Source organism: Prionailurus viverrinus, chromosome D4, assembly GCF_022837055.1.
Source record: "Prionailurus viverrinus isolate Anna chromosome D4, UM_Priviv_1.0, whole genome shotgun sequence".
Classification (NCBI taxonomy): Eukaryota; Metazoa; Chordata; class Mammalia; order Carnivora; family Felidae; genus Prionailurus; species Prionailurus viverrinus.
In genome coordinates, this window is record NC_062573.1 from 21,228,219 (window position 1) to 21,240,514 (window position 12,296).

Genomic DNA, 12,296 nt, shown 5'->3' on the forward strand with positions numbered 1-12,296 from the left:
GTTGAAATCTGGTGAAAAAGAAGAGCTGGGTGAGAGGTAGGGCCAAAGGGACTGGTAGGGGCCATGCTGTGAATGGCATTTATGCCATGACGAGATATTTGGATACTTCCTATAGCAGTAGAGACTCATGTAGAGTAGGTGAAGTGTGATCAGGTGTGCCCTCACTTCATATGTAGATTACAAATGGTTGGCGGCTCTTCCGTCTCAGCAAACATTGTGAGTTGGCCACAGTCGAGTAGGGGAAGTTGCTGGAGATAAAGAAATGAAATGTAGATTGAAGAAGGAGTCAGAATGAATATCAGGGGTGCGGAACATGCAAATGAGACTCCAGGGAAGGTGGAAAGGAATCTTGGCGAGAGAAGCTGTTTGGCATATTGGAAACAATATGGCATTGGAGTCTGATACACCTGGGTTTTGATTTCTTTCATCCTGTAGCAGCTCTGTGACTTGAAACAGATTACCTCACTTTTCTTCATTTTTATTTAAGTTTATTTATTTTGAGAGAGAGATAAAGAAAGGGAGCATGAATGGGGAGGGGCAGAGAGAGAGAGAGAGAGAGAGAGAGAGAGAGAGAGAGAGAGACAGAATCCCTAGCAGACTCCATGCTGTCAGCTCAGAGCCCAATGCAGGGCTCAAACTCATGAACCATGAGATCATGACCTGAGCCAAAATCAAGAGTCAGACACTTAACTGACTGAGATACCCAGGCACCCCACTTTTCTTCATTTTTAAAAGGAGGATAATTGTCCCTACTTTTAGCATTTTATTGTGAATTCAAAATGACAGAGCTTGTATAATACCACCAATTCCTCTTAGTTCACTTCCCCTGTCCCTATAACCAGGGCAGGCTTGAGAAACAGGACCCAGGGTATAGTCCAGAGTGGGGTCATCAGGCAAGCAAGGGAAAAGGGCAGGGATGGTAAGGGCTTCTGGGGACCAAGGAGCAGGATGGGGAAAAGAGGAGGGCCAGAACCCAGGGAATCACAGGGCTGGGCCACGGTGGGAGGGAGCACATATGCATGGATAACATTTATCTGGATCTCTGTCCCTTTTGAAGGTTCAAAACAACCTCTCTCTGACCCACCAACTCAGGCCTCTCTGCAACCTCAGGTGATGGCTGCTGGGGTCCATTTGGATTGTGGAGCCTGGCAAACCTCACAATTTTAGACTTGTTATAGCTGGATGAAGTGAGTTTGTACCAGCTACCTCCTTCCATTCTTCCTTTCCTTATATTATTTTCAACTCCCTTTCACTGATACATGTCTTGATTTTTTAAAAAAGTTATATTGCATGTGCTAATTTTCAGTTCCACATGATGTATGGTTGAGATCCATGACCTCTGAGGCTCCTTGTCATTCTGTGATGCTGGGACTGAAAGTCAAGGCGAGTTCAGCACCTGCTTTCTCAGAGGTTAATCCCTTCCATCTTGGAGCCTGCTGCTTTTCAGCTGTGTGGAGATGCTGCCAGCCTCCCAAAACACTAAAACGGTGCAGAAAACCACATTTGACCCCTTGAGAAATCAATCATCTTCTGTCTGGAGACACTGCCAGGCTCCAGAGACATGAAAATGGTGCAGAACCTGTTTGCTTGACCTGTTGGAACCGCTCATTGGCATGTCCACATTCGAGAGTGAAGAAATAATTGAGGTATGTAAAAAGGAACCCGAGGCCACACAAAATCCTGAGGGAGTTTCTTTTTTTTGATGTTTAATTAGAATTGGTGGGTGTTTGGTTGTCGTTGTCTTGTGTCATTTACTTAGTAAACATTTGCTGAGTGCCTCCTAATACTCTGAAATTTATGAAATTATAACTTTTTGTGCATGAAAGATGATAAAATACCAGTGATTTAACGTGATCTGAGCTAACATATGCCAGGAGCCATGCTAGCAGCTGGAGATGCAAAAGGATGAAACACAGATTCTGGCCTGAAAGGGCTTACAGAGACCAGGGAGGAGGATACAAATAGTTGGAACACAAGTGATACGGGTTCTGTTACAGATGCGTACAAAGAGTGGTACGTGGTACACCCCCACGAGGGAGGGACTAGAAGATAAGGCTTCCTAGGGAAGCCTCCTGGAAGTTAGTATGTGGAGTAGGAGTTTTTTGGTGCAGTTCTCAAAACTGACCAGCTGTGCTAGGGACACAGTGTGGTAGCTTTATACTATGCCAATTTAGCTTCAGGTCTAATTGCTGTAATAAATCCTTTATTCTATATCTCTCATCATGGTTCTGCTTCTCTGCCCTATAATGCACACAATCTCAGTTCACTCTAATGATTAACATTCCACATTTGAGGACCATATTAAGTAGCAAAGAATAATATATTTTCAAATGCCAACATCTATGAAGATGGTCCCTTGGGCTGACTTGGAGGCTGGCTGCTACCCGAGCTCTGCACTCAGCAAGTCATGTCTCCAGCTCCCACATTAGGACAGAGGCACTGTTTAATTCAAGGCAGATCTTTGTAGGGAGCCTCTGGTAGAATCTAGGTACTGTTCTGAGCTTTGCATGCATTAATTTACTGAATCCTTACAACCTGTGAGGTTGGTACAAGGGTTATCTGTATTGTATGGTTTGGGAAACTGGGGCACAAAGTGGTTAAGTGACCGGTACTGTAGGTATAGTATTTCTCAGAATGCAAGATATTGCTCAAGACTTGTCATTTTTCTTTCTTTCTTTTTTTAAGTTTATTTGTTTATTTTGAGAGAGACAAAGAGTGAGTGCAGGTGGGGAAGGGGCAGAGAGGGGGGGCGGGGACAGAGGATCCAAAGCTGTGTGCTGTCAGCTCTGTGCTGACAACAGACAGCCCAATGCAGGGCTCGAACTCACGAAATGCAAGATCATAACCTGAGCCGAAGTCAGACGCTTAACTGATTGGGCCACCTAGGTGTCCCCTCATTTTTCTTGTTTTGCCAACGTTTCATTTCAGAATAGAGATCCTTGATCTGCATGCATTTAACTGCTGGCTATCTCTTCTGCCTTCCCCATCAGAGATTGTGTTCCTTAAGTCAGAGATACAGGGCTCTGAGCCTTTCAAGGTCCTTAGAGAGAAGAGCTTGGACCTGAACGCAGCCCTGGTGGAGGACCTTCCTGGGCCTGCTGCTCTGCTCTCAGCTAGCACCGTGGGAATCCAGCTGCTGCCAGCCTAGGCCAGGGCGAGGGAGGAGCTCTAGCTTTGAGAGAATAAAACCGCGTTTAGTAGCTGCCTGAGCCTTGAAAGGAGAGAGAGCAAGGAAGATATGGGGCTAATACTTTCATCTGATGTTCAAGAGCTTCCACAGTCTTTCCCCAACCTGCCTTCACAGGTTACTTCCCATCCCTTATACCCAGAAACAACAAATGACTCCTGCTGAATGAACACATTGCTGTTTTCTGTGTCTTTTTGCCGTTATTTTCTGGTGCTGTCTGCTCCCTTCCTCTGCCAGCTCATTCCTGTTGCCTTCAAGGCCCAGCTAAAAGTCACTCTCTTGAGATATCTTCCTCTAGGTCAGCACACCTCAGACTTACAGGTGTGTGGAGCCCTTGTGCAAAGTCTGGAGGCTTTGCTAAATTGCAGATTTTAATTCAGTAGGTCTAAGGTAGGGCTTAGACTCTGCATTTCTAACAAGGTCCTGGAGGATACAATACAGATGCTGTTGATTTGTGGACCTTGCCTTGAGTAGCAAGACTCTAGATCTCGTTTTTCCTTTAGTCCTTTTTGGAAACTTAAGCCTGCAGAAGCTATTTCAGGGGAAACAAGATGTTTTGTACTGACTCAAGCTAATTTGGCCTTCAGCAATTGGTAAATTCTTTGGTTAGATATGTGTGGTGACCAATGTCCTAGTTTGCCTGGCATGGTGGGTTTTCCTGGACATGGGATTGATTTTTAGTGCTGACACTGAGAAAGTCCTGGGCAAACCAGGATGAGGTGGTCTCCCTACCTCTGGTGGTTATGGCTGGATGGGGTCTGTACCCCTCTTTTTTAATAACCTCCACATCAGATGAGGTCTTAGATAAAATTTTGCCAAAACTATGAATGTTTATTAGCCAACAGGTACAAGAACTGTCCTATACCTGGTTCTTAAGACTTTGGGGAAGGCCCATTCTTTACCTTATGCACTGCAAGTGCCTAAGCACTTAGCATGATAGGGTCTCTCTAAAGTCGACAGAAGGATGGTACAGTGATGGAGCCAGTTAGCCTTGCAGTTGGTTCCAGTGAAAGCCTCTATGAGAGAGACACAGGACCAAAGGAACACTAGACCTCAGGCCCTGCACCAAAAATATTAGACTGCTTGTTGAATTTGTATACTTCATTCAAGCAGAGCAATGGGCTTGGTTCTGCAGCCAGTGAGGACCCCTGGAGGGTTTCAGAGCAGAGGGCCTACGCTCAGGGGTGTTTGATTCAGCCAGGGAATCAGCTCTGTGTCTTTCTGAGACTTAATTAGATTCAGGTTTTATTGATCTTTGTGATAGTTTGCCTGGAGGATGGATGGAAGGTCACCTCAAGAAGTGACCACCACTCAAATATGTATTTTTCCACATTCCTTGAGCTTCCCCGTGTTTTTTTCAACACACCAAAAAGAAAGAGAAGCATGGAATTGGTTGCTTTGGGCTCTGGGGAGCACACAAAACAACAAGACCCGTGCTTGTGTTCAGAAAAGCCGAATCCTGTGGGGCCCTGGGACTGCATTAGAATAGCTGAAGGTTTTTTTTTTCCCTAAGGAGGAAGGAGGATTCCTTTCTCATTGAGCCTCGGTCTCTTAAAAAGTATATTATTTTTTTTTAACTATTTGTTTTTGTGGAAGAAAAGAAAGAAAGTAAAGAAGTGAAACTTTCCTTGCCTCTAGGCCTTTCGGAAGAACTAGCTTGGAGAGTGGAGGTTGTGCTGCAGAGATGGAAGTTTTTCGTAGCAAGTGTTAGCATTAGTGAAGCGCTCATCCTCCCTGTGGATTTGTATGCCAACCTCTGACACCCATTCAGCAAAACAACTTCACCTTTCGCCTACTTTCTTTGTTTTCCAGCTGTTTGGTTCACGCTTTGTGTACATATGTGAGCAACTCTTGATTATTTTGTTTGCTTATATCATTTTTTCTTCAACAAAGAGGATAGAGGTCCTCGGTGAAGCTGTGGAAGTTAGGACACCAGGAGACTAGGGCGGTGTGTGTGTATGTGTGTGTCACTGTTGGAAAGGACTCCAAAGGGATCTAGAGATTTGTGGCTCAGAGTTGGATGGCGGCCCTCATTTCACAGAAAGAAACTGAAGAACCTGAGACTTGGAGAGGAGAAATGGTTTGCTTGAGGCTGGCAAATGAATGATGAGATCTGAAAGTTTTTTTTAATGCTCTCAATTGAAATTCATGGAGCCTCAGGATTGAAAAGGACCTTGACAATTTTGTGTCAAACTTCAAGCAGATGCTCGAATTCTGGTCTCTATGTCCTTGTGAAATGGCCCTATGGCTACTGTTCGCCTCGTCAGGTAATGGGGCGATCACCACTGTCCCAGAAAGTGGGGCTTCGTTTGATGATTCCCTTGGGTGTAGGATATTTTGACCAGGACTGTGTTTTGAACTCTTTCTGAATACATTCATTTCAGTTAGAATTATACCACTGTTGATGAATTTTCACTGGGGAGGCATTTCCTGGAACAAACTTGATTTAGTTGTAATCAATTCATTGTAGGACACCTAAGAACCTTTAATTTCCACAAAGTATGAAGCCTCTCCTAAACATAAGTCCTTAATTTTGACAGAATATCTTGTAGCTCTAACTGTTTCATGGAACAAATTTAGGAAAATGCTAATCTGAGCTATGGAATAAATTGTAAAAAGATACATGTAAGTTTAATTTTTTTGAATCAAATAATACTTTAAATGTGATACAGGAATTTACCACTGAGAAGCAATCAATGGAAAATATATTGGTAAGTGAGAAGGGCCATATTTATATAAGATAAATTAATTTTTTATTAGTATATATATTATAAATCATTCTGGGAAGATGCATATAAGTATGTCACCAATGCTTACTTTGTGTGTGAAGTTTTGGGAGAACGTTGTTTTGCCTGTGTGTATTTTCTAAATTTCTATATTGAACAGCACTCCAGCAATAAAAACTCTCAAAATAACCAATGATGAATCCTTAGGAAAATGAAGAATGCTTTTGGTAGAGAGAATATCTCCTCTTTTATCTTTTTTAAGCTAGAGAGATTCTCTTTCTTTCATCCTCTGTGAGAAATACATAGTTAAAATATTTTCCTCCTTTCTCTGATCAAAATTCTACCATGATATCTGCCTATATATCAAGTTTAATCTCCTCTGCCTTATTGGTAAGACCCTGTGTAACCTGACCCCATTGTATCTCTTAGATTTACCTAATACTGGTCCCATTCTGATAACACTTCAGTCAAGCCCATTTCTTGTCTCCAGACCTCTTGTTGCCAAGCTTTTTCTGTTCCAGTGTCTTTATTTATTTGTTTTCTAGCTTGGAATGTCCTTTCTATCTCTCCAAATTCAAGACCACTTGCTTTATAACACCCACAACTGATTTTCCCCTTTTCTGACTTCCCATGGCAATTCTAGTCTATACCATACCATTTAACACTCATATTGTGCCACCTAGGCTCAGCCTCTGATGCTGAGTGGGAGAGGATAACTTAGCTTGCTGGCTTGAGGGTTTGAATACTTGGAAGACATGCTAAATGGCCTGGAATGATGAAGTGAGTTGGAATCCAGAGAAATACCAAGTAGACATCAGTTGGAATGGCTGAGCAAATGAACAGTTAGAGAGATGTTAGGGCAAACAGGGCACATGAGGCGTGAATAAGACTAGAGAGGGTGGTAGCCTTTTGCTCCTCTCATGTTGGACTTGCTGTGGTCTGTCTGGGCTAGGGACTGAGTGTCACTGCACACTGATACCCTCTTTAAGAGAGCACAGCAGAGAGTTCCTTGGGGGCATTCTGGAGAACTCTACTTTTTCCATGCCTCCACATAGTCATTGCCACCAGAAGTCCAGGTTGATTCAGACACTGTTTGTAACCAACTAGAAGAAACTCAAGCTAGAAGTAGCTTAGGTAAAAACAAATTTACTTACTTAGGGTATCCAGTAACCAATCTAGTAACCAAGATGTAGAAAGTATGGCTCCAACTTGGTCTTAGGAACCGGGTGCCTAGACTTGGATGCTACCAAGAATCTTTTTTATCTCTCTAACCTCTGTTTCTCTCTGCATTTTGATCTTCTCTCCTGCAGACAACATTCCTCCACATGGTTGTAAATGAAGCTATTAAGAGCTCCTAAATTTTACATCTTTCAGCTTCCCCTATCAAAGACTAATTCTCTTATTCTAGTTGGGAGAACCCCAAGGATGGGCTCTAATTGACCTGCTTTGGGTTAAGTGCTCACCCTTGACTAGTCAAATGTGTAGGGGAAGACAAGGCCATATAGGAAGATGCCATGTAGATAAGGGTTGGGTGAATAGTTCCCAAAAAGAGAGAGTTCTGGCAAACAATCCCACAGATGTCCAACATAATAGCATGGCAGCAACTGTGTGCATGGTAATGCTCAGTACAGGCATGTTGGTCCGTATACTGGAAATCAGGAAGGAAGAACTGTGGTTTAGCACACCACCCTTTCTATTGTTAGAACAAAGTCAACAAGTATTTATTGAGAGTTGCTCTCTGGGGATTTTTTTAAATAAATCTTTTTGGTAATGTTTATTTATTTTAGAGAGAGTATGCGTGCGCGCGTGTGAGAAAGGGAGAGAGAGAGAGAGAGAGAGAGAGAGAGAGCGAGCATGTGTCAGGGAGAGGGGGAGAGGAAGGGAGATACAGAATCTGAAGCAGGCTCCAGGCTCTGAGCTGTCAGCACAGAGCCCGATGGCGGGGCTCAAACTCATGAGCCGCTAGATCATGACCTGAATTGAAGTTGGATGCTTAATTGACTGAGCCACCCAGGCACCCTTATGGGGATTTGATAATTGTTGGACTAGTCTGCAACTCTGTACACTGTCATTTTTTTTCTGCTGTGTTAACCCTAGGACCTGTGGCTGCATTCAGATACCCAACACCCTGACATTTCTTTGCCCTGTAAAGAACTCCTAATGACTAGCACTGTTATCTTGGTGTTGATGACTGCTGAGTCACTTCATTTCCCAGAGGGAGAATGGTGAAGTCACCAACACTGCCAGGTTATCAGCAGCCATAAGCTCTGGATGTAGTGTTTCTGGGGAGAAATGTGAGTGAACAAAGGAGCCCAACACTTCTTTTTAGAGGAGGGCCATTAGCTCATCCTGGGTAGGTCAGCTGGATGGCAGGAGGGAATAGGAGGAACATTAGTATAAAATACTTAACTGTAGAAAGTCTCCCCTGGCACTAGGGGCACCAGAACAGTTATGTTCCTGGTTCATAACGCTGGTGGAGAGTCTGCTGTTAGAAAATTAGATGAGGGATAAAGTTGTGAGGTAGGGAAGGGAGTGTGGAATGAAGACCCAGACATGCTTAGGTCCCCTGTTCCATCCTTCTTGCTCCATTCTGGCTTCTGCTGCTTGACCTGGGCTCCCCAGTTGCCATGCCCTCCACCTCCCATTTCCAATAGCTGCTGGGCTTTTGATCCACCAATTTATTCCGGATTTATGCCTCTGCTTCTCTCTTCCAGCACATGGATGTTTGTTGAGTTCTCCTGTGGTCCCTTGACCTGTTTTTGGAGCCCTTTATTTTTGTGACCTATTCTGGAGGTGGTTCATCCAGGTGACACTAGGCAGCCTAAGCTCCACATCCCTCCTTGGCCCCTGGCTCTGAGCTTACTGGTGCAGCTCCCAAGTTTGCTGGGTAGAGCTTCTCTCTTTGCTGGGCCCCAATAGTGCTGTGTAGGACTTAATCTAGACTGTATTAGCATTGCCTCTTTACTTGTGACTCCTTTCTGTCTAGCCCAGGTTGGACTCATCTTTGTACCCCCAGCATCTGGCTTAGAGCCTGGCACAGAGAAGGCTCACCCATGATTATCAAGGCATTGGGGAAATGTTCACTGTTGCCTTTTCCCTGCTCCTTCTTTGGGTTCAGATGCAGCTTATCACCACACTCTTTCCTATTCTCCTTTTCCACCTGCTTTCCTTCCTTCTCCAACCAGTCTGTCTGAGAGAGTGTGTATATAGCGTGTATGTGGATTCTAGGGGTACCTGAGTGGCTTAGTCAGTTAATCATCTGACTCTTGGTTTTGGGTCAGGTCACAAACTTATGGTTCATGGGTTTGAGCCCTGTATCAGGCTCTACACCAGCAGTGTAGATCCTGTTTGGGATTCTCTCTCTTTCCTTCTCTCTCTACCCATCCCCTGCTCATGCTGTCTCTGTCTCTCTCAAAATAAATAAACTTTAAAATCAGATTATCTGGTTTTATTTTTTATTTGTTTTTATTTTTTATTGTTATAGTTTTTAAGTTTTATTTATTTAGAGAGAGACAGAGACAGCTTGAGCAGGGGAGGGGCAGAGAGAAAGAGAGAGAGAAGAGAGAGAATCTCAAGCAGGCTCCGCATTGCCAGCACAGAGCCCAAAGTGGGGCTCAAACTCAAGAAACCTGTAAAATCTTGACCTGAGCAGAAACCAAGAGTCGGACCATTAACTGACTAAGCCACCCAGACGCCCCTATCTGATTTTAAATCCTGGTTTTTCTACTTCTTAGCTTTGCAACTGTCTGCAAGTTACTTCACTTTGTGCTTCAGTTTCTTCATCTGTCAAATGGGAGTAATAATAGGAGCAGCCTCATAGGGCTGTTGGGAGGATTAAATGTATTAATGTGAGTAATGTGCTTAGAATAGCAAGCATGTGGCATGCAGTAGGCATTCTAGAAGTGTTAGTTGTAGTTACTGTTCTCTCTGTCTTCACTGGTCACTCCAGTAAGGGTCATTTGACTTTGTTCCCTTTTGTGTTCTTGGGCTAACCCCCAGCTTACCCTCTCCTTGTGCTCAACTTTTATGCCTCACCTTAACCTCTGGCCCACACTGTCAAATATTTGCAAACACACATTTCTAATTGGCTAACTCTGAGCTGTAGCCCAGGAGAGAGCCAGTCTCATTTCTTTTATGTGTCAGCATCACCTCCTCTCCTAGCGGGTCTTTCCTCAGCCCAAGGCCTGGCCCAAACCTCCTTTTAATGGCTGATTGAGGGAGCTAAGGGAGTAAGGCTTACTGCTGCTGCTAGAGTAAACATTGGCAATTTTTTTTGTAAAGGGCCAGGTAGTAAATACCTGGCTTTTGCGTGGCTTTGTGGCCACACATGGTCTCTGACCCTTCTCTATAAATCTCTGATTTGTAGCCTTTGCCAGTTTCTGTGTTGTCAGTCCTTTTACCGTGGCCAATTTCATGCTACAAATGTGAGGCCACTAAACTTGAGGCTGGGAAGAGATATGCACTCAGTTCTCTGTAGCTGTAGCATACCTTTTTTTTTTTTTTCTTTCTTTCTTAGAGCAAGGGAAAAGGGCAGAGAGAGAGAGAGAGAGAGAGAGAGAGAGAGAGAGAATCTTCAGCAGGCTCCACACTTAGCACAGGGCTTGATACCATGACTGTGAGATCATGACCTGAGCTAAAATCAAGAGTCCAACGCTTAACCAACTGAGCCTCCCGGGAGCCCTGTGGTATACCATTAAGCCATACCCCCCTTCCCTGCTCACTTCTGCAGCCCTAAAGACCACTTATGTCCTTGGAGGAAACTTGAAAGAAACCTTAGCTCCCACAACCCCTACCTCAAGGTTAGGCTTTTCTCTGTGTTTTGGTATATGGGTATCATTATCTTGCCCTTCCAGACTTCCTAGATTTCAGCTCTTGCCTGCTTTGATCGCCGACCCCTGTGTGCTCCTGTGACCCCCTGACTCCCTGTGTTCTTGAAAAACACAGATGGCCGTATACTTCCTGATCTACCCTGGCTTCCTGGCTGTCAGATCTCTGATGTGCTTCTGAGCACGGGGAAGCATATCCACTCTACCTCCTGCAGGGGCTTCTGATTTCCAGGTTGTGATCTGCTTTGGCTACTCCCTTCCAGTTCTTGCAGCACACTTCTCACGATGCCAGGAGGTTAACTCTCATCCTATTGATTGGGAACTTCGTTCCCAACTCAGTCCTTCTTTCCCTGTCCTGGCTCCTGTCTGATTAGCACCAACTGTCTGCTAAACCCGTACATGATTTTCACCGCCATTGATTCACACAGAAATGTTTACTTGGTATTTTCTGTGTGCTAGGTCCTGTGTAGGCACAGAGGATACCTTGGTGAACAAACCAGATAAGGAGTCTCTGCCCTTGGGGAGTTTATGTTAAAGAGTGAGGAAACACATACTAAACAATAGGCATAATAAATACATAATATTTTATAAAAGAAGGTGATAAGTATGATGGAAAAAGTGAGCAGGGAAAGACAAGCCGACAGTGCTGATACAAGGCACATGTTTAGAGTGGCCTCTTTGAGAAGGTGACTCTTGAGCAAAGCCTTAAAAAACATTCCATGTGTTCTGTACTTTCATATACATCTACTCATCATCAACACCTGGTCGTATAGGTAGCTAGCTTACTTCAGCCTGAGAACTTCCAGGACTTTCTGTTTCTCCCAGAGGGGCTATTTATATATAGTAAGAGAGGCAGCAAGTGTTATAATTGTATGCTTGGACTTTGGTGTAGAAAATGGCCTTGAATCCTTGCTCTATGGCCAATTGGAGCAGCTGTAAATGTTTACCTAATTTACTAGACAATGTGTTTCTTGAGGGGCTGGATCTTTCTTGTTCACCCTATTGCCTCCATGCCTAGCGTAGTAGTATCTGACCTCTATTAATGCTTGTTAAATGAATGAGTGCACATTTAAGTTTTTGGTTTGCTTATTAGCCATAATGCCCTGGGAACATTCCTTGCTGAGCTTTCAGTTCCTTGTATGTAAAATGAGGCTGTTAATCATGATCAATAGAGTAACCGCCTCATAGTGTGAGAGTCAAACTGTAAGAATTTACAATGCAGGTAGAGCACTTAGCAAGGTGCCTAGTACACAGCTAGTGCTTATGCAGTAAGTGTTAGAAGTGATTACTGTTTGTTGTAGTCAACATACAGAATTAATGTTCTTCTACTTAAGATACACTATTGTGGGAGGATTTCTTTCCTCCTCAATAACTTGGTCCCATCAACCAAGCCTGTGCAGTGCCTGCAGAGTTGTAACCTTTGAGGGAGTATGAGAGGTGTGCATGGGGGTAGATGGTGGGTAGGGTGGAGGCTAGAGGAGCCTAGGGGCAGAAGAGAGAGCCTAGGTAGCAGGACTGAGGGGATCCCTGGAGCACTGTGGCCGGGGCAGAGGCTGT

General features: G+C 44.1%; 1 protein-coding gene across 5 annotated transcripts in view; it reads left to right on the forward strand.

The window, feature by feature from the left end:
• The window catches only part of ABCA1 (ATP binding cassette subfamily A member 1), a 324,881-nt gene that overhangs the window by 7,359 nt on the left and 305,226 nt on the right, over nucleotides 1-12,296 (forward strand). For 4 of the 5 annotated variants that reach the window (XM_047829340.1, XM_047829344.1, XM_047829338.1 and 1 more), the window contains one exon: nucleotides 1,307-1,646. The exons of the other annotated variant lie outside the window; for it this stretch is intronic. The gene's annotated coding sequence lies outside the window, so the exon portion shown is untranslated. The remainder of the gene's footprint in view (nucleotides 1-1,306; nucleotides 1,647-12,296) is intronic. 5 annotated transcript variants of the gene reach the window in all.